The 26,578-nt window shown below is 46.2% G+C and overlaps 1 long non-coding RNA gene across 1 annotated transcript; it reads left to right on the top strand.

Annotated features, from left to right (window-relative positions):
- Positions 1 to 24,782: 24,782 nt before the first annotated feature.
- Positions 24,783 to 25,521, top strand: LOC113950486. The gene is made up of 2 exons (XR_003528747.1): positions 24,783 to 25,015; positions 25,097 to 25,521. It is a non-coding gene; the product is annotated as an uncharacterized LOC113950486 (long non-coding RNA).
- The last annotated feature ends 1,057 nt before the right edge of the window (positions 25,522 to 26,578 follow it).

Genomic DNA, 26,578 nt, shown 5'->3' with positions numbered 1-26,578 from the left:
CCCGTCTTCTGGAGATCAATTCTCTGCGCACTTTCCTGGGGGCTGTGATGAAGATGAAATGATGGCTGCATTCATATTCAGACATCATTGTCCTCCCATTGCCACCACATCCTTCAGCATTACAGAGGCCTGGCATGGCTTGTTCCCTGAGATGAGCCACTAATGCCATGAGCTGTGAAGAGGGAGGGACTGGGAGGCAGCTGAGCATGGACCGGGTTTGTGCCATGGTGTCTGGACTCAATCCTAAAGTTTAGTGTGGGAAGGGCTTTCCCTGAACAGCAGAGACACAGCAAATGTCTCCCTCCATTCTGGTATGAGACTGTGAAGATGACAGGTATCTGTGAGGGATGAGGGAGGAGGGGTGTAAAGGCAGCTTGCTTAAAACCAGTTGTCACATCGGAGGGAACAGCTGGCAAGTTGGTGTGTGATTAAGCTTGACCCAACAGTTGGTCCTGACCCCATGTGGGAATGATGTCCCTTCAGGGAGGAGAAGCATGCCCAGGCTTTGTGGGTTAACAGGCTCAGAAGATACCATCTTCCTTTTGTCCCACATCTCTCTGAGTTTTGTATACGCTGCTTTTTGTGGTTGGGGGTTAAAGAACAAAAGGAACTGTTTTAAACACAGTTTGTTCAATGTGTCCATCTCATGTTCGTGGTATGCTGAGCTGGCCAGACTGTGCTGAGGTCAAGAAGTGAAGTTAGTTTTTGTTGTGCATTGAAATTTATCAGTAGAATAAGGATAAATATCCTGGCAATGGAAGGTCCATCTCAGTTCCATTGCTGAGAAGGCTTTTCCTGGGATAGATTCTGCTTCCAGAGCCCGAACAGAAAGAACTGGCTCAAAAGAGGAGTCAGGGGAGACCAGAGGTTCCTTTTAATATCTTGTCAGTAAATACCGTGTGCTCAGACACATGGTATGAGACAAAGAAAAAATTCAGTGTGTCACCCACAAATCTGCGATTTTCTCTTTTGCTGGTTCTGATCAGAATTTTTCTGAAATGGTGAAGAAAGTCTCCTTTTATTCTGATACTTTTGTCTATTGCCCTTTAGGAAATTTCAGTCATCTGTGCCATTTTGCCTTTTATCCCATAACTCTGTTGCTTTGACATTCAGGTTATGGACCAGGAACAAACACTGACACCAGTGACAGTCATTGTTTTCCTTACAATGCTTGGGTCACGAACCAGTAGGAGAAAATTGGCATTCAATTCATGAGAACTGTTGCAAAATTCCAAATGCTGCAAAGCAAATGCCCCATCTCTCTTCTGGGTTCTTGGTGTCTCAGGGTCTGTCTGGTACTGTAAGAATTTTGCTGGGACTCACCAAGCTACCTAAATTTATTTTATTTTATTTTTTTATATGAATGCTGGCTTTGTCTGGATATTCTGTGGCAACAGTGTCAACATTAAGGTGAAAAGTACTGGAGGAGAGGAGAGCACGGGGAGGTAAAAAAGAAGAAAAGAGAATGGAGCAGAGCTGTGAGCAAAGGAAAAGGCAGAAGTAGGTGATTAAAAGAGATGCCAATGACAGCAGCAAAAGTGTGGGAGAGGCAAGTGCAGCTCAACAACCCCAGTTCACAGAAGGAAGAAAAATAACTTCTCCTTAACCCCAGCACTGGGGTGAGTGGAGTGTGCATTTATACCATAGATGGCTAAATAATTAAGTCCAGTAGCATATACTGTCCTTATTGTTAACAAAGGCTTGAAATCCTCTACTCTAAGACCATCCAGCCCCTTGAGACCATCCATCCAAAACCCCATTTATTTTTGTTGTATTAATAGAAGCAGCTCAGGAAGCCCTCATCCCAGCACGGTTTCAACACTTTATACAGCAGGGGGTCTTAATGGGATCTCTTCCATCCAGGGGGCCATTAGCTTCCCTCCTTGTCTCTCCATTTCCCCCTTTCTAATAAAATACTAGTCTAAACACACACTAGGGTGTTAAGAGGAGTGCTTTCTGCCCTGGATGTGTGTGCGAAGTAGCTCTGACTTGTCTTAGACTTTAGCCTTAAATGGTTGCACCCATGTAGAAAAAAAAAGAAAAAAAAATCCAACCAAAACCCTTCTAGGTAAGTCTGAGTGAACCAGGTGCTGGTTTTCTCACTGCTGCATCACCACTTCTGTTTTTCTGACCTCTCTGTCACTTACTCTCAGCCTGCTGTCTCATGTCAGGGACACTTGGTACCTGTTGACAGTTTCCATCACACCCTCTTGCTGGGTCTGATCTGCAGCTGGGCATGGCTCTGGGGTGTGTGAGAAGCATTTCAGATGGCCTCAGCTGGAGGACATTGTTCCTTATGCCATATTTGGCAGATGGGAAACATCTGTGCCCATTATACATTAAAAAATTGTTCCTTAGCACCCCTGATCAGGACTCAGTGTCTGGGGACTGGAGCCAGGCTGAAGACACCATCATCTTTTTGGGTTTGAAAAGGCAAAGAAACAGTGACTGAAAGCAGCACCAGTTTGATTTGGTATCATTTTGTGCCCAGTTGACACAAGTGGCCAGGACTACAGATGGGACAGGTCTCATCAGAAAGATACTGATGTTTATGAAGTTCTTAGAGACACTTTTCCAAATGGATCTGTAGTTGTGCAAAGCATGAATACTTGGTAAAAAGATTTCTATTTGTGTATTTTGTTTTTTTTTCTTCCTTGGCTTGCATGTTGACTGCCCTCTTATTCCAGCTGTCCTGTCTGATCATTTGCAGACTAACCTGTCACAGTGAATTTTTTGACTTTCTCCTTTTTTGCCCCAGAAAGAACAGGCAGGTTTCTGCACCAGCATAGCTGAGCAGCTCACAGGTTCTGCTCGGGGGACCTTGTTTCCTTGACAAAACTTGCTCTTGGTCATGTTTTTAAGGTAACTTGAGTGTCACAAGGATGCCCTGTTCTTGTGGTTCCCAACATGAAACTGTGATAGAAGACGCAAAATTGAAGAGCAAAAAGAGCTCTCTCCTTTCCCAGCTGCCATTGGTTTCCTCCCATTTCCCTTGAACCCTTTGGAGCCAGAGTTTGGGGAAAGACTGAAGACAGTTTCCAAACTGGATCTCTTGGAAACAGCTTGTTTCCACATAGGCACCAGTCTGTGGGAACAGTGAACTGCATCACGTCCCACTTCATCTGCCGTGTTCCATTATGCTTCTGGACTGGTCTGTTCAGTATCTCTCTCCCTCTCCTGCAGCTGGGGAGGGAGAAGATGATAAATTAGACTTATTAAAGCAAAGACTTCACATCCCCTCAGGTCTTTGCCATTCCAACTGTCTGAAATCACGGCTTCTTGCCCAGCCAGAGCTCTGCAACAAATGAGGAGAGTCCCCCAGCAACCACAGCTGGTGTCAGTGGGGACTTTGAAAGGACAGTCTGGTTCTGGGAAGTGAAGGTTGCTGCAGGCAGAACAAATATAAATGCTGCCATCTCACCGACCTCTTTCCTTTGTCTCTGTTTCATTCCTCTTAATTTGTATTTTTGTGGGCAAACCAAGCAATGCATGGCTCACCCGTTGCTGTCACACACTGGGGCCACCCCGGGGAGTCACGATGCAGATTTTCCATTAGCGTCAAACGTACACGGATTTATGAACTCCCGTAACCTGGAGCTGATGAGAGCAGATTAGGGAGCAACTGTTTTTAGATAACTTGCATACCTAAGAAATCAGCTAATATAAAGCTGCCTGCTGAAAAGGTCACTCATTTCCCAAAGAGCGTGAGAGAATTTTATGGCCACCCCTTCTTGTCATATTGTCACTTTATTATATAGATGTACCTACACTTCGGAAGTTGGGTATTCATTTCTGTCTCCTCACACTGGTGCTTTATGCAGTGCCTCCTGTACAAGGACTTCTCATTGGGTACAGGACCTTTGGGCTGTTTCTTTGTTACAAGAAGACACAAGGCTAAAGACCCATCTGTCTAGTTTTAGTGTAAATAGCTCTGTCACAAGGCTCAGCACAGGCCATGTAAGTTTGGCCATCTCCTCCAGGTGGATTCATGCTGCAGGTACCTTCTGTAAATCTTGTTGCTATAGGTCACCAAGGTAAAGAATCTGTACCCTGCAGCTGCAACATGGCCCTTTTGGAAAGACCTGACCACAAAAAATGAGAGCCACAAGAGAAAAACTCTGCACTTCCCCAGGATCCATCGACAGCAGGCCTCTGGTCTTATTCAGAGTATTGCTGTGCCCTGGTACAACACCCCTGCTAGACAGAGAGGACTGTCCCATTTTTATTTGATCCATTGTAAACCGTGTGTCCCATGTTGCAGGGTCTGAGGCTTTGGGTGTCTTGTGCCCCGTCATACAAGGATGCCCCTAACAAAATGAAAACTCCTTAATCCTCTGCCTTTAAGACAAGCTCATTACTCTGTCCATAGCAATGAAGTTCTGGTTTTGGTTTTGGTTTTAAAGGAAAGCTTCTTTTAAAGCTGTGTTTTCCTTCCAGGATTGTGTTTGTGATTAGATTCAGATTATGAGCACAGGGAGACACTTAATCTGGCACTCAAGCTCAGCCTTTATATGGGGGAATGACAGGGAACATCCCACAGTGAAATGAGATGGAAATTTTCAAGTTTGGGAATATCCAAACTAGCACAGTTCTCAACTTTTACCATATCATCCCTTCCTCTCCTTTTAGGCCTTCTTTGTAATGTCGCATTTTTGGATTAAGGTCAAATACTCCATTTGTTCTTGGAGGAGGGGAAGCTCAAAAGCTCCCTGACACTCACTACATTAAACTGATGGAAGTGGCAAGAGATTTCTTTGGACCAGGTGCTTTACCTGACAAACGGTTTGTAATCAAAGATACTTTTCTCCCATGTGATGAAGGATGTGATATGGGCTAGAGGGGGAGAGGAGAGGAGAGAAAGGAGAAGAAAGTTTGACTTTCCTAGTGGTAATACACAGACTGAGAGTGCACCCTGCTCCTGTTTTGCTCGAGAGGTGAATGACTCCACTGTGGGAAACCAGGATTATTCACCCAACCCTCTCTGCCATAAGAAAAATATGTGGGACTTCAGGGAAAAGCAAGATGGATTTTTCCTCAGCTTCAACATAACCCTGCCTTTGCCCAAGCTGATGGGAGCCACTCACAGACCTGGGCTCCCACACAGCTGCTCATTGCCAAGGCCAGCAGCCCTCAGGCTGAGAGCAAATCTTACCAAGAGATCCACAACAGCCTTGTCCAGCTCAGATGCCCCTGCATACTTAAAATTTCTCAGTCAGGCTGATAGCCCCTGGTCAAATATTTTCTTTAGGGGCTGACATTCAAGTAAAACCACTGATGGCAGCATCAAGAATTCAGAAAATTTGGAGACCTGTTGGGTGAACCAAGCCAAAATATTGATGAACCATACCCTCAAGCAGAATGGAGATAGATTAGGTGAACAGAGCTTGAAAAACCTACATTTCACTCCACTTTCTTGCAAGGAATGTCTAGCATAGACACGGGTGTGTGAACTGTAGATGTCCACAGGTCAGAGATAAATCCCAATTTCCCCCACGCCTAACTCAGGAAGATGACACAACTTCCCTCTCAGGAAACTGAAGAAACAAGGACACTCAGGTGTATTTCTCAATCCTAACAGTTCTTTGGTGGTACCTAAAGAGCATCAGCTACAAATGCCTTTTCTACCCAACTGAGAAAGCGGAAAGCAGGCTGGAACACTGCCCCAGGGTGGGGTTTGTTCTTCTCTGCTGCATATCTGAGGATGGTCAAGAGTAACTTGGGAATGAAAACTGAGTTAGGGGATTTCTGCCATCCGATCCAATGTGGCCCAGCCACCACAGCTGTTCTCACTGACCCCAGTCTGAAGCAGACACTCTCATTGACTGAAACCAAGTGAAATGATGAAAGCAGAGGGAAGCCTGTCTCCCTTGGAGCAGAAGGAACAGGACAGAGGCATGACAATTCCCCACCAGATGGCTTGTCCACGGAAACCAATGCTGGTTTAATGAGTTGTGCTCTGCACGCCTCCCAGAGGTGAGCAGCAGCAAGATAAAGACTTCAAAACTTAGCACTTCAGGTCAGGATCTGGGAGCTTCTTAAAAACCAAGCAGTGCCTAGGAGGTCTGACACAGGCAGAAAGAACAGTTCAGCATCCTGGCTGTGTTCATATTCTCTGCTTGGGCCATTTTACTCCATTTTGGAGGGAACAGAGGCAGGAAGAATAGGAAGTGCTGTGATGTAGCTTGTTTAGCACCATGAAAGTTCCTCCAGGCTGCAACCAAGCAGTGCCTCTGATACACAAAGTGCCCGCTGTGTTTTGCAAGAACACCCTGGTGCTTTCAGACTTGCTGGTGGGGCTGTGCTTTGATTAACAGTACTGCATGGTCACATCTCCTGGGATTAACCTGGTCACTACAGTCACCTTTGGCATTCACAAAGGAGCAATCCTCTGCTGCCTGAGGTCTGTCTTCCAGCCTCCCTCTTGCTGGCAGTATGTGTCTCCTTCTGCTTCTGCCTTGCCTCATACCTTATTTTTCATTCCTGGGAGAGTAGCATCTGCCTCTGCAGATCCCTGTGAAGACCACATTCATCTTGCTCGTTATCTCTGGTGTGGCAAGGATGGCTTGCTTATTCCTGCAGCTCCCACTCCTGATGCTGCAGTGTCCATCAAAAGAAGTGCTGGTGTGTCCTGACTGGTGGCTCTACATCCCCAGGTCAGCTCCAAGAGCCTGGAGAGTGTGACATCTACACAGCCAGACACACTGGTCCCTTCTGGGGGTCAGTGTCCTGCTGAGGTGAAGGTTGTAATTCCCAACATATTAGGGAAGCAGCAAGGTCCAGTGGGGTGAAACAGGACTGGGAAGCAGGAGATGTTGGTGTTCCTCTCCTCCAGACAGCTGGGGGATGCCAAGCACTCTTATCCCTCCAGCAGCTCTGGCTCCTCTCAGCACCTGCAATTCATGCTAAGGGACAGCTGAGTTGGAAGGAACAGGTCAAAACTCTGGTCACAATAACCTGGTTTTCCCTCCTTGGTCTGGGCCTCTTTTCTGAGCCCTGAAGTTGGAAAATGCAGTCACGATTGTGGCTTGAAAAGCTCAGCTGGATAAACTATCAGTCCTTTCCTGGTGTAGTTGAAGACACTGCAATCCTACTCTCCATAAATGGGGTTTGGGTTTTTAGTTTTGGGTTTTTTTGGTCGTGCTTTTCTGTTTGTTTGTTTGTGTTTTTTTGTTTGTAGGTTTTTGCTTGGTTGTTTTTTGGTGGTTTTTTTAGGTTTTTAGGTTTTTTGCTGTTTAACTTGGCCTTTGTGTGCGTGAAATGTAGTGGAATGGATTACAGATGTGTGCAAAGATCTGTAAATAGCTGTTTCTTTCTTACAGCTGCAAGGGTATACTGTTTATCATGCTAAATGCATTCATTATTTCCTCCAGAATCAGCAATTGTCAAATATTTTAAAACAGATTATTTTTAAAAGTAAGGAAAAAAAATTCAAACAAGGTAACAGTTGGTGTTTTCTTTTTAAGATTTATGACTAACTAGTTGAGCATAAGCCAGGACCTGTGGAGAGTCTTCCACCCTTTAAAAATAATATCCCTGATTAAAATAATAATGCAAAGAAGCTACTTTTAAGAGCATGCTTTTCTACCATTTTACTCTATCATAACCTTTCTATCTTACCTACACCCCCTCTGTAATGAATACAAGGAAATTCCTAGGAAGTTGTTGTCATTAAGAAAAAATATTAATAAACCACCAAACAAGACAGGTTACTGCTCGAAAGAAAGCATTCTCCTTCCAGGAAAAAATAGAGTTAAATTGATTAAACAAGTGATTCTCCTTTAAGGAAAAGAAAAATGCATGATATTTTAGGGCAGTTCCTTGTAATGAATGCATGTATTTGACTTCAGTCATTTGTTTTAATCTTTGACCATTTCTGTAAGATATTAATGACAGGAGTTTGGACTCACTTGTCCCACTATGTCATGCCTGCTTACTCACTATAGAAGAAATACAGTTTTTAAATGAACTGAAATTAAATCAAATTTTTAAATGACAGTGTAAAAAATTACTTGTTATAATGTGCCCTTCCATGTAGTATGAATGTTTTCCAAATATTCTACGTGTGCCTCCTCCCTTCAATCTACATTCTTAAGAAGTACTGAGTGTTTGTAGAGCTTGGTATCATGTCCCACCAAGGGTTGTGCTGCGCCTCTTCTGCCTGTGTTTAAAAGAGGACCTTCCTCTAGAGCCCATCCATGGGTTGTCACATCTTCGGGAAACAAGTAGCTCAGGGCTCTTGTGCAGCCCCTTTTGGATTCCATCTTCTGGCCACAGCCCAGTGCCAGGGTGACAGGTCTTGCTTAGCCCTTGTTTATACAACTTCATGTCTCTTATCTGATGGGGACTTTAACAAAGTGAGTCGGAGCTCTGCTCGTTTTTTGGGACAGGGGCCCACAGTTTCCCAACAAATTCTGCTGGTGGTGTTTTGGCGCTGAAGATGTGCATTAATTACCCTTCACTGCCTGGAATTTTGGCTCCCTCATCTCGCCCATCTGGGCAGGATTACAATTGCTAACAAACTCGTAAAGATCCAAATCACACTTATCAAGCTCATACAGCATTCTGTGAAAATACCATGAGTCTGCAGCATCCCTTGCATCAGGTTTGAACTGGGCTGAGCTGACAAAACCCTGAGAAGAGGTTGCCAGCTTTGTCCCTATCCAGCTAAGCCTGGTGACCCCCTATTTGCACAAGCCTTATCAAGTCTGCCTAAACTGCATGCAAACAGTTCCACTCATCTGGCCTGATCATTTGCCATCTGCCATGTGGAGCATGAAAAACGTCTTGGCCCCATGTACCTTTTCGTAAGGAAAATACTGTATGGAGCAGATAAAGCAGAGCCTGCCATGGAGGCTTGGCAAATGTCTGGAACCATCACTGCCTCTTCTAAGCTGGAGAGTGTCCAGAGTCAGCCTTAAGACTGCACCCAATTGAAGGATCTCAGCAGTGAGGTAGTTCTGTATCAGACAGGTATTTTTTCAAGGTTGAGGGTTACTCACTCAGTTTTTACCTCAAACCACCTAAGTCCATCTCTTTTGTCTGTCTGGGTCAGTAATACCTATAGCATCATTTGTCTTAGCACCAGGCACAGGACCCCTGCACAAAAGCCCCCACAAGTGACCCCAGCACCAGGGAATGAAGGCCAGATGCTCCCGGAGCAGCACCTCCTGCAGACCTTCGGCTCTCTGCCATATCTGTGCAATGGGGCGCATGTGGATGAACCAGAGATGGGACTAAACCCAAATTCTACATTTAAACATCCCCAAATTTTCTCTGGATGTGAGCAGCAGGGTCATCTGTAGGGAATGGGCCAGACACCCCATGGCTTGTGCTCTGATCCTCTGCCAAACCCAGACTTGTGCTCCTCAGGGCCCCTTGCAGATCCTCTCACCCTGGAAAAAAACCCCTCTGACTCCACTTCCAGATAGATAAAGATTTTCCATGTCCTGAGTCCCCTGGTAGTTTAACCCCTTCTGTACCTCAGCCAATTATCATAGAATTATAGAATCAGAGAATGGTTTCTGTTGGAAAGCACCTTAAATATCATCCAGTTCCAACACCCCTGCCATGAGCAGGGACATCTTCCACTAGATCAGGTTGCTCAGAGCCCCCGTCCAACCTGGCCTTAGACACTTCCAGGAATGGGGCAGTCACAGCTTCTCTGAGCAATAGGTTCCAGTACCTCTCTACTCTCAGATTAAAGAATTTATTCCTGGCATCTAACCTAAGTCTCTCCTCTTTTAGTTTAAAACCACTGTACAGGAAAAGGGTGCAGGTGAACCAAACTGCAGGGATTTGGTTTGGCAGGCTGCTCTGGCTGAAGCTGCGACAGCAAACCCAGGTTAAAAAAACCCCACAAGTGCCCTCATTGTCCTGCTCCTATGCTGTGTAGGGGGTATGTTGTGCAGGGCACCTGCCTCTTCTTGGGGGGTGAACAAGCAAAAATCCACCTACATCTCCCTCCCTACCAGCAGCGCTTGCTCACACCCAGTGCAAGCACGAGACCCCTCTACCCTCACCATATGGGGTTTTACCATTTCCATAGCCTGCTGCACTCCACAGCTGCCTCCTTTGTCTCTCCTAAGCCCAGCCTCAGTGTTGCATACAGATGAATATGTGTCACATCTTGTGCTGGACGTAAGCAGTCCCCAGAGGAAGCCAAGGCACCACGGAGCCAGATATCCATCATGCCCATCCCTGACACAACCAGAGCGAGCTTTGGGGCTGTCATGTGCCTTGGCTGGATTGACTCCCCTCACCATCACCAATTATCCTTTCCGTATGTGCACCTTCTGCCTTCATTATGCAAAGCTGTTCTGCTGCAGCTCCTCGCCAGCGCGGGGAACATCCGCTCTTATCTTTTGGCGCCTGTGAGACAGCAGGGATAATGGAGGGACAGCTTATCAAAACAGGTCAGGGGCCCAGAGGGGCTGCAGGGCAGTGATCTCGGAGCAGGCACCCAGAGTGGCTGCTTGCAGGTGTGCTCAGGTGCCGCCTTCCACAGGTATTTTATAAACAGGGCACACCATCACATGTGCAGCAAATGCGCATTACAAAGCAGATAATTATGTGTACCAAACAGAGCCCTGCGGGATGCAGCTGGCCAGGGAAGGATTTTCTCAGCACATCTAACAGAAACCCTTTTCTTTTTTTTTCCTTTTAGGGAGAGGAAGTGCGTCTTCTGAAACTCCACTGAGCAGCCGCTGACATCAGGTGTAAGACATATCTCAGCCACACCAGCTGCACAAAAGGGGTTTGTGGTATGTTAATAGGCCTTGTGAGACAACAGCCCCTTGACATTTCAGCTGCTGTTGAAATGCAGAGCTCCTGGAAATGCACATGATGAATATAAAGACACCAAAAACACCCCACAAGAGTCACGGTTCTCAAGGCACGTGGCTTTCTACCCAGGCACTTGACCAGATCCCCAGCTCAGGTGGCAGGAACCAGTACACTGAAGTATTTGTGTGGTGGTTGTATTTAGTTCTGCTTTCAGGAGCTGTGGTGCAGAGCTGCACCCTTGTGTTGGTAGTGCTGGAAGTGCCCTCAGCTGTATTTTCGTTAACTGGCACAACTCGGTCATCCCATGGTGAGCACCAACACTAGGAAGGTGCTCTGAGCTTGTGGCCCTAAGCTGGGCCAGGCTTTCAAGTTCTGAGCAACAACTTCACTGTGCTTTGCCGAAAACAGAAGGAAAGAACTGCTTGGACCTTAGTGCCAAGCTAAGCTTTTCTGGTTGGACACTGGCAGGTCCTGCAGCAGCATCATTTCACCTGCATGGGAAGAACCCACATATCCTGGGCATTCTGGGAAACAACACATGGAAGCTGGAGAGATGCTGGGCTGTTGGTCAGGAAAATCCTGTGCTGGGCAGTCCCTAGGGGCTGCTCTGCACTGAGCCCACCTCTTCTCTGTGATGGATGTTTGCATGCAAAGTGCCAGGTACCTTCCTTTGCACAGCAGGAGTGCTCAGCAGCAATGGAGATTCACTGTCTTTGAAAAATTCCACATCAAATAACAGGATAACATTCCTGATGAAAAATCTTGAATTATTTACAAAGGGCCTAGTGGTCATTTGGGCCCTGTGTGGTGTGGGCTTTTTGCTGGTGAGAACTGTGTTGTGTACGTGGACAGTCCACACGCCGAGGAAAGGAAAAGAAAATGTGAGTGTAGAAATGGAGATGACAGGTATCAAAAATGCATGAGCAAAGAAAAGTGTAATCTATTTAACAAGTGTCTGCCTTCCTGCAGTTGTGGTTTCCAGAGAACTTAATTAGCTGGAGGTTGAACTCAATATTTTCTTAACTCACAGCCACCCAATGACTACGCTGTGGTTTTTATGTCCTTTGATAAAATCATTGTGAAAGTTCATGCTGCTAATGAAAAGTTCTGCTTCTCTTTTTCTATGTTTTCTTCCTCCTTCCTCTGTCTTTCTTTGGACTGATGAATAGGAAAGTCTGGGGATCTGAAACTGGGTGTCTCTTTGCATCAATTGTTTCTGTGTTATCCAGACATGTTCACACAGGCAACTCTGATGCGTGTGCAGCACTTAAAGTCTGCATCAGGCTTCAGTTAGAGGGACTTGAAACAACTTCATGGAGGTTGTGATCCAAGATTTAGTACTAAGAGCTCCTAAGCAGAGTGGTTATGTTGCCACATTTGGCATGACATTGTGCCAAAGACAAACGTGCACTCCGCACGTTCTTCCCTCTCAGCACAGGCACAAGTCATGGGAGATCCCTCAGTCCTGTTCAGGCTGTGTATCAGTTTAGGACATTAAGTTGTCGAGCTGCTACAACCTTTTTCCACTTGAGAACCATGTTATCAGTGTCTTTGATACAGACACAAGGTAACTGATTCAAGAGCACACACGAGGGTAATCGACTGAATTGCCCACGTTCCTCTTCTGATGGTTTGTCTTTGCCTAATTGCACTGCAAATCTCTCGTCGTGGAAGAAGTGGTTGATTTTCAGATTACTGAAGCGTGCCTGCTATCAGCCGAAGTTGTACTGCAAGAGCAGCACTCTCGCTGTGACCGGGCTGAGATCTGACTTCAGCCAGACTCTCTTCAGCCCCTCCACTGAAGTGCCAGAGCTGGTGCTGGAGATGAGTTGCTCTGCCTTACATCAATGGAGAAAACAAGGGTTCACAGGACAGAAGAAAGGTGTGTTGAAATGCCTTCTGGGGGTGTACGTGCCCTCCTCTGCTGCTGACACGAGCGAGGGTGGTGGGTGCAGCTCAGCTGATGGCTCTGCTGGATGCGGCTGCAGCTGCAAAGGGGCAGCGCTTCACCAGCCCCATCCCCTGCCCACAGCTGCCCTCTCCCGGCTCCTCCTCTTGCATCGGCTCTGACACTGACTTGACCCCTTGGAGAACCAGTTCAGCTCATGAAACCAGCAGAAATGAACCTTCTTTTCTCCTCTGGGTTCATTCGAATCCATTTGCGTGAGCTGTGGGAGGGCAGCAGGACAGGACACAGAAGGGACACTGGCCAGTCCTTCCTGCTTCAGCCATACCAGAAACCTTCACCCTTCAGATCTGTAAATTGGGCATCTCTGCCAGTGGCTAAACTTCACCAGGACGAGTCAGGTCCTGACTATGTAAAAAGGATTTATATGAATTTAAGATTTCATCTTTTGCCTCCATTTACAGATATGGACAGAGCTTAGATATGACTCACATACAAGCATTACAGGTAACATTTAATAACTGTCCCCTTCCTGATCTCTTGAATACACTCAGTGATATGTTTTCCTTCATTTCCCAAATTTCCTAGGTTGGTTTTTTTTTTTTTTATTTATCCAGATTCCTTGTCCTCCCTTCTATCCCCCTTTCTTTCCCTGGCACACTACCTAACATTTTTGTGTCTGACTGATTGTGAAATCAGAGTAACAATACTGTGTACGTAAAAGAAATACTGGACATCTTAACCTTTGGAGGTACATGAACTCACTGTCCCAATTCCCACTGATATGTACTGAACTGGAAGAACTTTCAGCAGGGAAACAGGAGAATGGGACCACTGAACTCTCCAACTGTGCAAAAGATTAAAGTAATAGTCATAATCAATGCTGTAGTCACTTGTTTCTTGTCTTAAAAGATAGTGTAAAACCTCCCAAATATGTCTGCAAACACACTGAGATTTCTACCCACATTAATAACCAAAAATTTGGTTTGTTCTTGCAACTAATAAAATAATTAGCAGCAATCACGTAAAAGGAGAGAGAAATATGCTAATTAATTCTGGCTTACAAATGAAAACCAGAAAAAAACCCTAACCCACAAAGCTAGACCATGAAGGCTGTTCTGTTTAGTTCCCTCCCAACCCAATTTTGTTGGGGGCAGCAGAGGAGCATCCAGATCTCCCAGTGATGACCCTCCTGCCTTTAATGGCCAACACGTGGCCATCCAGGGATATTGTCTGGAAGTGCAAAACCTAACAAAACAGAACACTAAGAAACAATCCAGAAAGCATTGGCACACAGATCAGGCGTCCATGGAGATTTGGAAAAAGCCGCACTGGAGCTTTCTTCTTGGCAGCACAGCCAGGCCTCATGATCCCTATTAGCAGGCTACAGCTAGAGGATAGAACATTTAAATGTTCATCAGTGGGGAAGGATATAGCATTTTGTTGATTACGTAGCTGGGACAGAAGAGCCTCCAGATATTCATTCATTCTTTTTCTTTTTTTTCCCTCTTTCTAATGACTTAGCTGGGAACTTGGAGAAGGCACAAGGCTGCTTTTCCCTCTGACCTGTGCTTGTCTCCTGGGGAGAGGGGAGCAATGGCCTATTGTTCAGGGGCTATTCTTGGCATCTGGAGACCAAAGCCAGCTTCCCTGCCTGTGATTGCAACCAGCCGGTTGGCAATTCCAGCGGTGTCACAGTCCCGGCTGCTGGAAAAAGGAAAAGCTCTGTCCACCTTCCCAGCCACGTGCTCCTTTCCTCTCCCTCGTGCCAGCAACAACACTGACACAGTCCCTTGGCCAGCTGAGGCAGAGAACCAGTCCAGCAACCTCTTTTGGAAAGCCAGTCTTCATCTCCTCAGAAAACATTGGTTTTCAATGAGATCAGGTGCCTGAAGGCAAGGCAGCATTTTTCTGCAGCATTTCAGACTTGGATCAACACAAACTCTTTGAGTTTTTTCCTGCATGCTTTAGAGATGGTGAAACTTCCCTTTTTTATGGAGCTCTTCTTAAGGCCAGGAAGAGATGACAGCACAAAGTCAGGGACTGGGCTGTATCCGTGTGGTCAATCACAACCCTGAGAGACAGAAGCTTGGAGGGTCGAGTGATGCACTCTTTAGGCACGTGGTCTTCAGCCCGCTCAAAGGGCTTCTAAGCACAAATTTGATGCCCACAATCATGACAGGCACTTAAAAGTTATGAACTTTTTAAAAGTACTTATTTCTGAGTTGATTTTATTTGCCTTTAGATGTCACATCTAAAGGTTTTTCAAGCTTTTCTCTGCCATCAGCCTTTCTTTGCTGACAATTTTTATTTTTTTTTTTTTTTTAAGTAGACGCAATTGAGATCCACACTTAAAAATCCCCAGCAAGTGGAATTTGGAGAAAGCCACCAGCTGTGAGGAGACCTGTGCTTGCATTGCTATTGTTGCCCTGGGTCCCTGTGGGATGGCAGGGCAGGTCCTGGGAGGACAGGGCTGGTCAGACAACTCGCAGACTTTTTTTTTGCAAGCACGTGGAATATCACATGTTGCTTGTGTGGAACTGGCAAGGAAGGGTGCTTAAAACCTGTGAGCTGGAGTGTTTGTGCCAGAAGTGTTGGGTTTTATGGGAGATTAGACACCGCTTGACACAGCAGGTCCTCTTGCCAGATCCCTGGCGCAAAGGCAATTAAATGAGCCAAATAACCACATCCATCTCAGCACGTCCATGCATGTGCAAACAATTACTCTGTGGGACTGTTATTAAGGAAAATTAAATTTTAAGCCAGTATCAGGCCAGGAAATCTTAAGGGAAACTAATTTTCTAGGAACCGTCTAGTGGGCACAGCCTGGGTAGCCCTGGAAAGGTTTATAAATCTGCTCTTTAAGTCCCTAATCCTGTTTATCTGCTACTGTACTTATTTTAAAAACCCAGAACTTCTGAGAAATTGAGGAATTCAAAGCCCCAGGGACTCCTGTAAGTCCTTTGGACTTGCAAGGACTTGGGCATGTTTTTCCAGTCAAGGCTGTCTTTGGTTGCTTAGGACTTCATCATTAGTTTACTTTTCAGCTCAAGTAAGACTGATTTCTTGCTCTGCCTCAGCAGCAAATCCAAGTCTTACCATTCCACACTAAATCTGCTCATCCATTTTCAAGGAGATGAAGACTGGCAAAACCTTACAAATAAAACAAAACACCTTTTTTACCCCTGAAAAAAACTGGTGTTGGGCTTTCCCTGGCTTCTGCCTGGGATCATGTTAAAGACAATGAGACTATGTGAGCCCTTGCTGTGGTCTGGTCTGTGGTGTCTGTAAAAGTGAGGGTTGCCCTGGAATATCTGAGAGAGCTCCTGTGGTGGAGATGGTGCACGTTTGGACATCTTAATGGAACCAGCACAGGAAGAGGAAGGACACGGAGGGAGAGTTGAGGATGCTGGAGATGTCTTCCCAGCCCTGGCAGTCTGACAAAGTCATCAAAAGGACATTTGCTGTCAGCTGCAGAATCACCACTCAAAAATGCTTAAAAAAAAAGTATCTGTGGGAGAGGGAGAAATAAACACAAGCGAGTTCATGTCTTGGTTAGGTACAGTGACTCCACAGGGAATGAGCAGGAGGAGGAAGAGGATGTTTAAGGAGGAGGAGGAGGATGATGAAACAGGGCCAGCACCAAACTGGAATTTGGTGCCTTAGTCCCAGCTCTGCTGCTCAGATCACTGGGTAACTTTCAACAAGCCCTTCTGGGCTGGGGGGTCTCCACTTCTCCATGCCTAACAACAAAACCAACCTTCTCTCTGCAGACCTTTGGAGATCTGCTGCTGCAAAGTGCAAGATACCTTTTCTCCTCCATATGATAAATGTTCCTTTAAAGTCTCCTCGGACTGCTCAGATGATTCCCACTCCTAATGGGGACTGCTGGGTCGTCGATGTAAGAGGCCATCCATCAGGATGACCCACTGAAAGGTTTCTACTGCGGCTCCAGTTGTAGCTGCCAAAAGAAGCACTCCAGAATTGCCTTTGAAATATTGTATTTTTAAGTGGATAAGGAGGGATTGGAATGTCCTCATCCAGCCTTTACTATCTGGCTGCTTTTGAATGATCCTTTTCAAAAAAAGCTTAGGCAGCTATGGGGAAAGAAAAAAAAAAAAAGAGACAGTAACAGGCCTTAATGCTCCTTTATACATTTTATAGATTTAATATAAAAATAGTTATAACAAAAACACAAATCCCATGGTCTGCCTTCCCATTTGCACAGATTATAATGAGTTGACATTTGAATGAGCCTGGAAAATCGTATCTAATAACTCCTCAGAGGCCCCAGAGTGGGAAAACATATTATTGCTGCCTGATTTGGAAGTTATTGTTTTTTAAGGACATTTTCAGAGTTGCACACCTCTTTCAGGCTGAAAACCTGCATCTTCTGAACAAATGAGGCTTAAATTCCTCACTCATGGTGCCTGTGTGACTGTGTGCACTGTCCCATATTTTGAAGGTCCTGTAGACTGTCAAGGAGAGGGAACTGTTCCTCAAGCTCTGCTTCATATTGGTTTTCAAAGGTGAAAAAAACGAGGTGAAATCCATTGATCTCTGCTTTCTGCTCACATCAATAACTGCCCTATAAGGGAAAGAGGATGGACCAGGAGAAATGCACATTGGACTAAACAGCAAGAGACCTTCAGGAGAGAATAAACTCCATGTTGGTGAAGAAGCAGAGGTTTCTTCAGTTTGCCTGAGCTTATTGCTCACCTTGTTTCAGCAGGGAGTTTGCTAGAACTTCTGCCATCATTAACAGTGTGTACACATGTGCCTGCTTGGATATTAATTTTTAAAAGCAAGCCTGTTATCTTCTTGGGCTTCCAAGGGGACTAGATGACATCTCCTGTCATACTGACGGGTGACAGCTGGCTCTGGTGTGTCTCTATGCGCTGGCCAGGCAGCAGCTGAGTCCAGCTTATATTAAGTGCCAAGTTTTTTAATCTGTTTCCAAAGGGAAAAAAAAAAAAAAAGGGTTATACTGATCAATTTGTCTCCATCTCCCCTTCAATTCATTGACCAAGTTCAATCAAACTTTTTAGAAGGAATCTCAAAGGAATGAAGCTCCTGCATGCCTTAGGAAGGTCTGTGGCTGTGTGGAAAAGAGATATCCTCAAAGAAGTGCCAGGGCAATGTGAAGTAAAGGTGGCAATGCTGATGTAGGTGCCATTTGGCAACCGAATCTCACTGATCTGTCCATGTATTTGTTGTTCAGAAAAGAACACCTGCCTTTCACCAGGTATGCTGTGGTAGGGACAGATACTTAGAGTGGGGATAATGCTAAGGATGAATTGTGATTATTTTGGTAGGAGATGTGAAATTATACAACAAAATTCAGAGGAATTCAGCCTTCATTATCTCCATTGCCTAAAAACAACCTGAATTTTGGAAATACATCTGTCAGCTTCAACAGAAGTTTCCCAGGACTGAGGTATTAAGAAAAACAGATTCCTTATTTTAAGATACCAAATGTAGTTTTAAAGCCTGAGTTTTAGGCATTCACACATGAAAGAAAATGTCAGCAAGGCCCTAAGTGTAGGAATAAGGAACCAGTTTGTACAAAACAAGAACTTCCATGAAGAAAAAAACTATCAGTTTAAGCTCAGACATAAAATTCTCCTCTTGCCTGTCTGCAGGGGGATTGTTGAAATTCCAGCTGAGGGGCTGGTCCCTCTGACAGAGAGAAACTGCATATGGATTTTGGTGGGAATATTAGCACTGCATGACAAAGCACCAGCTATTGACGAGCGCATGAGGCTGTGTGACAAAGCACCAACTTGTCTGATCCCTGAGTCTGCCAATTGAGTCACAGGACTGGGATCTGGAGTATGGACACGCTGCAGTGGCCTAAAGCAGCAAGTCACAGCACTGACTAACACGTATGTGTTGCGTACAGGAGGTGAGTGTTGCTGCTTTGGGGTGACACGGATCCCTGCGTCTGCGCAAACATTCATTGTGTACACAGGCACCGAGTGCTGGGGGATTAAAATTTCATTAGCTATTGTGGAGCTCCAGGATGACAATCCCAGCATGGCAAGCACAAAGATCTGCAAATAAGGCTACGCACTGGGGTTTGTGTCTTCCAAGCAGAGAGCAGTTTGTGTGATTCAAAAGAAATAAAGCAGGGAGCTGACACGCTCATTTTAGCATTTGTAGTAATGTCTGAACAGGGAAGTGTTCCTGAAATGCATTTTACAGTAAGTGTCTCCATTCTGTGCGTTTGCAGAAGTCCTGAAAGAAATCCAGTTTAGCAGTCAAATATCCAGCTCTACCTACTCACAGGGTGCATTTTAGGCTTCCTTTAAGCATATCTTTCTTTGTATCTACATGGGAAATTAGATGGTAATGACTAATCCTGCCCCTTTCTGGAGGGAAACATCCCCCAAAAGGCCAAGCTGTGACCTCTTCCATTTGCCTACTATTCCAGCTTCCCCAGCACCCAAAGTGGAGGCAAGTGCTGGCTGGGTGGGGGGTGGATCTTGCTTCTCCCTCCTTCCCTCTGAGTCCCCTCCCTGGGCAGGTAGACTCTCAGCTTTACCTGTCAGTGCCCACTGTGGCCAGGGAGGGAATGGGTTCCCTGGAAGGGCAACTGAACCACTCTGAGGGGGCACTGCTGGGGGCTACTCTTCTTCTTCCCAGGAACCTCCATGGGAAGCGAGAGCCCATGGTTTGTAAACTCAGCTTCAGCAAAGGGATAAATGCTTTTGAGGAAATGTTGGATTGGCACCCTCAGCCCTTCCCGGCACAGTGCCAGGAACAGGGAAGAGGCAGTGAAACTGCCCTGTGGGGGAGGAGAGGAAGGTGCTCTGAAGGCTATGGTGGCTTCCTGCTTCTTTATGGATCCCTGGATCACGGGGAAAGACATCCTCTTTTAAGGGGCTTCATCTGGAGACAGTTTTGCTCCAGGGTAGAAACACATTTGTAGACGCTGATATCATATAGAGCTATGAAATTGCAATAGCCCCTCCTTCCCCTCCTCCCTGAGATTTCCGAAACATCTCTCTTCACAGGGGTTGTGCATTTGTATGTAATTATTTCTTTTTCTGTGTATTGATCCTTTTCTCCTTCCCCTGAATGCACCATAATTATATTTTCCTTCTATGAGTGTAAGGAGCAAACTGTCAGTGGTACACAATGGCTCGACTTTATCAAACCAGGAAAGAAAGAGCTCCTGTTTTGGGGGAGAGCTGACAATTGTAGGTTCTGATTCATACCTGTGCAACCGCTACTCTGTAATCAGGCAGTGATTAGTCACCCACAGCCAATTACCAAGCTCAGCTTCCTAAAGCAATTTGTCTCTTGGGAACTTTATAAATCCCAGTTAACTCTGTAGGGAAAAGTCCACTGGCATGGGAGCAGAGCAGAGAATTAGGGGAGATGGTGGCACAGCTTCACAGGAGCTGGTACCTCCTTGCCCAGATAACTCCTCGCCCTCTGCAGTGGGACCACACTCCCTTTCTCCATGGAGCTGCTCCTCACTTTTCTCAAACACACTGCTTTCCCGCACCTAGCACATCCCAAGTTTTATGAAAGGCTTCATCACTTTGCTCTACCACAGCGATGTTCAGAGACTGCCCACAGTCCCCTCACCTCCCACCTTGGTGACAGGGGGTGCACAGTGCCACCATCACTGCAGAAGAACAAGTGACTTCAGATGGTGCCAGTGGTGAGCAGAGCTCTGTGAGTCACTGGTAGATTTTCCTTAACAAGCTCATGGTGCAGCTCTCCAGAGTTACCTGCAGCCTTTGAAAATTATGAGCTAAAATGTTTTCATAGGGAATGGTCAATGGAGCCTCTGCTTTTATCTCCTGCTGATGTCAGGAGATGCTCTGTGCTACCCTCAGGTTAAGGTGGGCTTTTTGCAGGGGTCAAAGTCTCAGAGAATCCCCAAATACCACAGGCTGCTACCTGCTGGGAGGTTATTCTTTCCCAAGTGGAAGTGAGCTGTGTTTGCTGGAAGCACTCTTACACTGGTGTAACCGTGAAGGAGCAGCAGATGCTGTTTTAAGCACACCAGCAAGTATGAAGTGCCAGAATATTTCTCGATAGATTAACTACCAGTGTCTTCTTTCCTACCAAGGCTATGCTGGTTTGAAGAGCAATGGAAAAGCAGCTGCTGAAGTTAGTGTTTACAAAACAGCATGGCCAGAAGGAGACAAGAACCCTGGATAGGGCACAGGGTGATCTGGGCTGTGCCTGCATTCTCGGGAGGTCTGGACGAGGGAAGTCCCAGGCGAACCTGAGCCCTTGTGTGGCAGGGGATGGGGCTGGAGCTGAACAAAGGGGCACGTGCAAAAGGAAACTAAGTCCCTGATGTTGGAGACAGTCCCTCCCCTCCAAATGGGCAGGGTGCAGGCAACTGGTTGTGTGTGCTTCCTGGCAGACCTCACTCTGCCAGAGTGTGCTTTGGGGTAAGACTGTCATTTCTGACCTAAACAATTACTTATTTTCCTTTGCAGGTCCCTCTCTTACCACCGTGTCTAGAGAGCCTGAATTCTTGTGGCAGGTTCCCTGTGCATTCTTGGTTTCCATCCCATCCATGACTGGTGCCAGCTGAGTCTGACAGCCTTGCTGAAGCACACCAGAAAAGCATAAGGGATGTTAGGAAACCTTGTGCAAGTTCACCAGGCCAAAGAACTGTGAAAAAGGGAGGGTCCTCTAGTAAAACAAGCTAGCTGTGTCTGCTTCCCCTTTGTTAATCTCATCGACGTACAGTGTCATTCACAATTTTTACCTGCTACTTCTTTTCCCCTTTGCAACAGAAAACAAGAACAAAAGTAATCTATCCTCTCATGTGTTACATATTTTAAGCACCTCTGTCCCTGAGGCCCCTAGTCCCAAGGTACCGTTTCCCTACATTGTTTGTTGCTCCACACTAATCCGATAAACCTCAACTCCCATATATTACCATACTGCGTGGAGGAGGCTAAGTTTAGCTCCGGTGTATTTTAGTCATCTATCAAGATAAAATTTGGACTGCAAGGAGACTCTGGCGTGCTCCTCCGTCCTGAACGTGGACAGTGACACAAGCATTTCCTCTCCTTACTCTGTCTCCGAATAAATCACTTCAGTACTATTAAGTTCACATAAAGTTCCTCGGTGTGTGCTCCAGGGAGCTGCTAGAGCACAGTGCATGCTTGGAAATGAGCCCTGTGACTTCATGGCTCTCAACCTTGACCTACAATGTTCTCTCCTCCTTCAGCAGCTCAGGTTTTGGCCAATTCACGTAGGGTGTTAAAAAACCGGTTGTGTTAAAGATCCACAAAACGATGCCTACACCCCCCCTCCCCAGGCCCTTGTTGAGTAGAGATGAGAATTGCTTTTTTGGAGAGTATATAATAAACAAGTTGGAAAATACAGTTTGAAGAATCTTCTGTGAATTTATTTTTTTGCTCCAAAATAGGCCACCTTTTAAAGGGTTAAGAAGAGTGACATCATTCAACAAATGAAATGTCCTATTTTGGATGCAGTGGAGCATTTTGCAATAACTCCAAACGCAATTTTTTCATTTTTTGTATGTGACTGGAAAAGCAAATCCAGTTTGACCTCAATTTCCTCATTTTCCCTCTTCTCTGTTGTAGTAACCAGAGTTATAAAACAGTTATTCACTTATTATCCCTTCTCATAGACATTAATGGGAATATTTTACATTTCTTTGTGTGGACTGTTTCTTCTTTAGGTTGTTTAGTGGTGTCTCTGGGCAGGTTGAAATCTCTGTAAATATGGGTTGTTCCTTCTCTCGCTTCCTCTTACTGTTTTTTAGCTCTTACACTGCACAATATCAATGAACACAGTCCATTGAAAGAATGAGTGCATCCAACAAATAATAAAGGAGGAAAATCTCTTTTAACTCTAATGGGAGAGTTTTCTCAGACCTTTCATCTGTGCTTATGCTGACTTACCCTGCCCTTCTCTGCTCTGCAAGGAGGTGGGAGATCCCAACTGGTCCAGGTAATATCCAGGAGCTAAAGGAGAAACTCCCTTCCCAGATATTCCGGGTCTTCCCTTGTCTTGACAATTAGTTTATGAGAAATTCATGTTTCAAATTAGATATTAGAAAAAGAATTTCATTAAAAGAGTGCTTATAGGCATTGAAATAAGTTACCCAGGGAGTTGGTGGGGTCACTATCTCTGGAAGTGTTTGAGAGGCATCTGCAAGTGGCACTTGGGGACATGGCTTAGGGGTGATTATTCTGGTGCTGAATTGATTGTGGAACTGGATGATCTTGAAGGCCTCTTCCATCATTGATGATTCTGGGATTCAGTGTTCCTGGGGTTGCACCAACCCAGGTGCAGCACCGTGCACTTGGTCTTACTAAACCTCATGAGGTTCTCATGGTCCCACTTCTCAAGCTTGTCCATGTCCCTCTGGATGGCTCCATCCTTTATTATTTCACCTGCCCTGCTCAGCCTCCTGTCACCTGCCACCGTGCTGAGGGTGAGCTCAATCCCACTGTCTGTGTCACTGGTAAAGACATTCCAGAGCCCTGGTCCCAAGGCCGAGCCCTGAGGGACAGCCCTCATCCTTGGCCTCTCCCTGGACAAGGAGCCACTGGCCACAACTCTCTGGTTGCATCCAATTACTCATCCCCCGAGTAGCCCACCCTCCAAACCCACAGCTCTCCTGTGTGGAGATCAGGATGTTGTGTGGGACCGTGTCAAAAGCCTCCCAGGGGTCTGGGCACACCAGGGCCTGCAGGTCTGGGGGCTGCCCACAGCCAGACAAGGCCTGTTCCAGGTGGATCCAACCAGTTCCAGCCGGTTCCAGCCAGTCCCATGGTTGTTAAGGATGCCAGGTGTGACCCTTTGTGACAGTCCTCGAGTTGCTGAGGAGGATTTTAGATCCTGGCAGCCTTTGCAGATTGTGTGATTGGAACCTTCTGCTTTGTGGAGGTCAAGGGGCAATAAAAAAGACAGTTGTATTATTTTTCTCTGACTTAATACCTAGAATTGGGAAATTCCCTCCCCACTAAGGGTGTTACTATTTAGTGCACTTTTTGCTGCCAAACAAATGATACAGCTTTCTCTTTTTTCAAGGTCCACTTAAGCAAAATTCCTAAAAATATGTCCCCCTGGGTGAGGAATTGGGCAGTTCCAGCCTCAGTCACCACGGGGGCACCTGCCAGGTTTGGGCTGGGCAGTGTTGGACACCCATGAGATCGTGGTTGTGCAAAGGAAATGAGGTAAGAATAAAACCAGGATTTTTTTACAGTTTCCCTGTGTGCTGTCCCATTCCTGAGAAGTGCTGGACAAGAGGGAGATGGGGTCAGGAAATCTGGAGAGGAGTCTCTGTTCCCTCAGGCCCCGATCTCTGCTCAGTGTGAGCAGGGACAGGACCCAAGGAAGGGCTGGAGTTGGGACAGGATAGGCTCAGGGTGAATCTCAGGACAAGGTTCTTCCCCCAGAGGGTGATGGGGCACTGACCAGGCTCCCCAGGACAGTGGGCATGGCCACAAGGCTGCCAGAGCTCAAGGAACATTTGGATAATGCTCTCAGGGACAGGGTGGGATTGTTGGGGTGTCCTGGGCAGGGCCAGGAGTTGGACTTGGATGATCCTGATGAGTCCCTCCCAACTCAGGATATTCTATGATTCCCTGATTATTTCTGCTGCCAACACCCACCGTGCTCCCGAGATGGACCAGGAACAGAGGAGCAGGACTGGAAAACTCAACATCTTTTCTGAACAGGTTGTGCCGACCCACCCATATGTCCTTAATACATTTTATTTTTTCAGACAGATCAACCTAAGTACCATGTATGTGTCATACATTTGATATAAGGCTGAAGTTTCTGGGTTTAGTTACCAGTCTAAGCAATACCTTTACTATGTCTCTAGAGGCACAGAATTAATTTTCTGTCTCTGGGAGTGTTCCAGCCTCGAGCACTGGGCGGGAAACCTCCTGGAGCTTTCCCCCCTCAGATTGGTTTGGCTGTGACACTCGTCACAGGCACTGAGATCTTTGCAGTGTGGGTGTGTGATAAATGTGAGCTGGGTCCTGCCAGTGGGTTTGGTGTAGGCTGTGCAGCTGCCGGCGGGAAATGCTCTGCAGACCCCATCCATGTGATGGTAGGAAGGGCTGTGGTGGCAGAGGTCCCTTCCAATTTAAATTATTCTTTGATATTTAGCTCAAAACAAACAATTTTTGACACCAGTTATTCTGCCTTGGCTTTTTGCTATCAGCCAGCCTCAGAAGTAATGTACTGCTCCATGGGCTGTAGGGTGACTTGGAAGAGCTCTCACTCCTGGAAAAGAATAAGGGCAGCAAGCCGAGGGAGACTTGGCAGGGTGCTTGAGGCTTTCATGATCTAATTGAAAGGAAGGTGAATTTTGTCTGACTTGACCCTGATTTAAATCCTCCACTCTCTCACTCTGAAGTTTACAACCTCTTCTTTTACTCCCAGCGCAGAGTTCCACCTCTGTTAGAGCCAGAGCTGGCGTGACTCATCCTGGAGGGCACTGCTTTACGTGGTCCTTCGCCTGAGCTGTTGCCCTGCTGTGAGAAATCTGCCATAAGAGAAAGCTGGAAACAGATTTAACCTCATTTTGGATTGTCCACTGCCATCCAGGAGCGGTAAGAATTGTGAATCCATTTATTTTTCCCTTTAAAGCGAATTGTACTGCCTGCCCATGGAAACATAGGGTGCAACTGAGGAAGACACTGCTTTTGTGCAAGAAGTGCCACGAGGATTAAAGTGCACCAGGTACAATGGGTGTGGATGAGTCAGGAGATCCTGGCTTCAAATGTGAGCTCTTCAAAGTGGCATTTGCCTTTTTTGGTGAGACTCACACCGACCTCTCATTTAAAGAATGAAGAACCATAACAAAAGTCTGAACAGCTCTGATGTGTGAACTGAGGTTGCAAAGCAGGGCTCCCCAGGGGTTTCTTTCTGCCCCCAGGTGGATAAAATACTGTCGCCTGTCTTTCTTGTTCTTGGAGAATGGAGATGGGGCACGTGGCTGCCCATCCAAGGGGTTTGCTGCTTCCACCAGCCAGAAGTGCTGCCAGCTCTGCCCCAGAGCTTCCTGTCAAGGCAGAAATTTACTGCTCATAAAAAGAGACAAAGAACAATTAGGTTGCAAACAAAATGTGTTATCTCCTCTTGGAAGGCCTACCAATCCACCAGGCCATCACTTTCTCTAGATTTAGAGAAGGTGTCATGTTAGTTCGTAGAATCATAGAATAGTTTGAGTTGGAAAGGACCTTAGAGATCATCCCTGCCATGGGCAGGGACACCTTCCACTATACCAAGTGGCTCAAAGTCACATCCAATCTGACCTTGAACACCTCCAGGGATGGAACATGCACAGCTTACAGCAAGACTGATCAACACCTGAATGGGAAGATCTATCCCCAGATCAGGGGTCTGCCCCTCAGTGTCTGCTCCATGCCACACAGGCTTTAGGCTTGACCTGGAGCCCTCAAACACTGTGTTTGTAGATAGTTTGGGTATTAACCCAGCAACTCTAAACCCTGCACTACACTATTCTCCTCCAGACTCAGCAGAACAGTGCTCTCTCTTGTAGCACTGCTTCACTGAACACAGCCCTATTCGTGGCTTAAACCCAGCCTCTTTGGTGAACTGACAACTTCAATCCACATGTTGCACTCTGCTTATCTGGAAACTGACTTCTTCTGATAAACCATGATCTGGTTGCCCACCATCCTCATCCTCGGCAGAAGTGCAGAGTCGATGCAACACTTCACCCAGGCAGTTACCCAACAAGCAAAAGCTCTCCTGTTCATGTTAATCCTCAGTGTCAGATGCAGTGGAGACAACAAGGAGGTCCTCACAGCACCTCTCCTCGCTTCCTCCCTCCCTCCTTCCCACCAGACAGTGGGACCTGGACTGTGCTCAGCTGGTAGGAGCTGAGGCAGCACCAGG

Source organism: Corapipo altera, unplaced genomic scaffold (genome assembly GCF_003945725.1).
Source record: "Corapipo altera isolate COAL_440 unplaced genomic scaffold, ASM394572v1 0, whole genome shotgun sequence".
In the NCBI taxonomy this organism is placed as follows: domain Eukaryota; kingdom Metazoa; phylum Chordata; class Aves; order Passeriformes; family Pipridae; genus Corapipo; species Corapipo altera.
The sequence above is the reverse complement of the archived record's forward strand: the minus strand, read 5'-3'. Positions and strand labels throughout refer to the sequence as shown.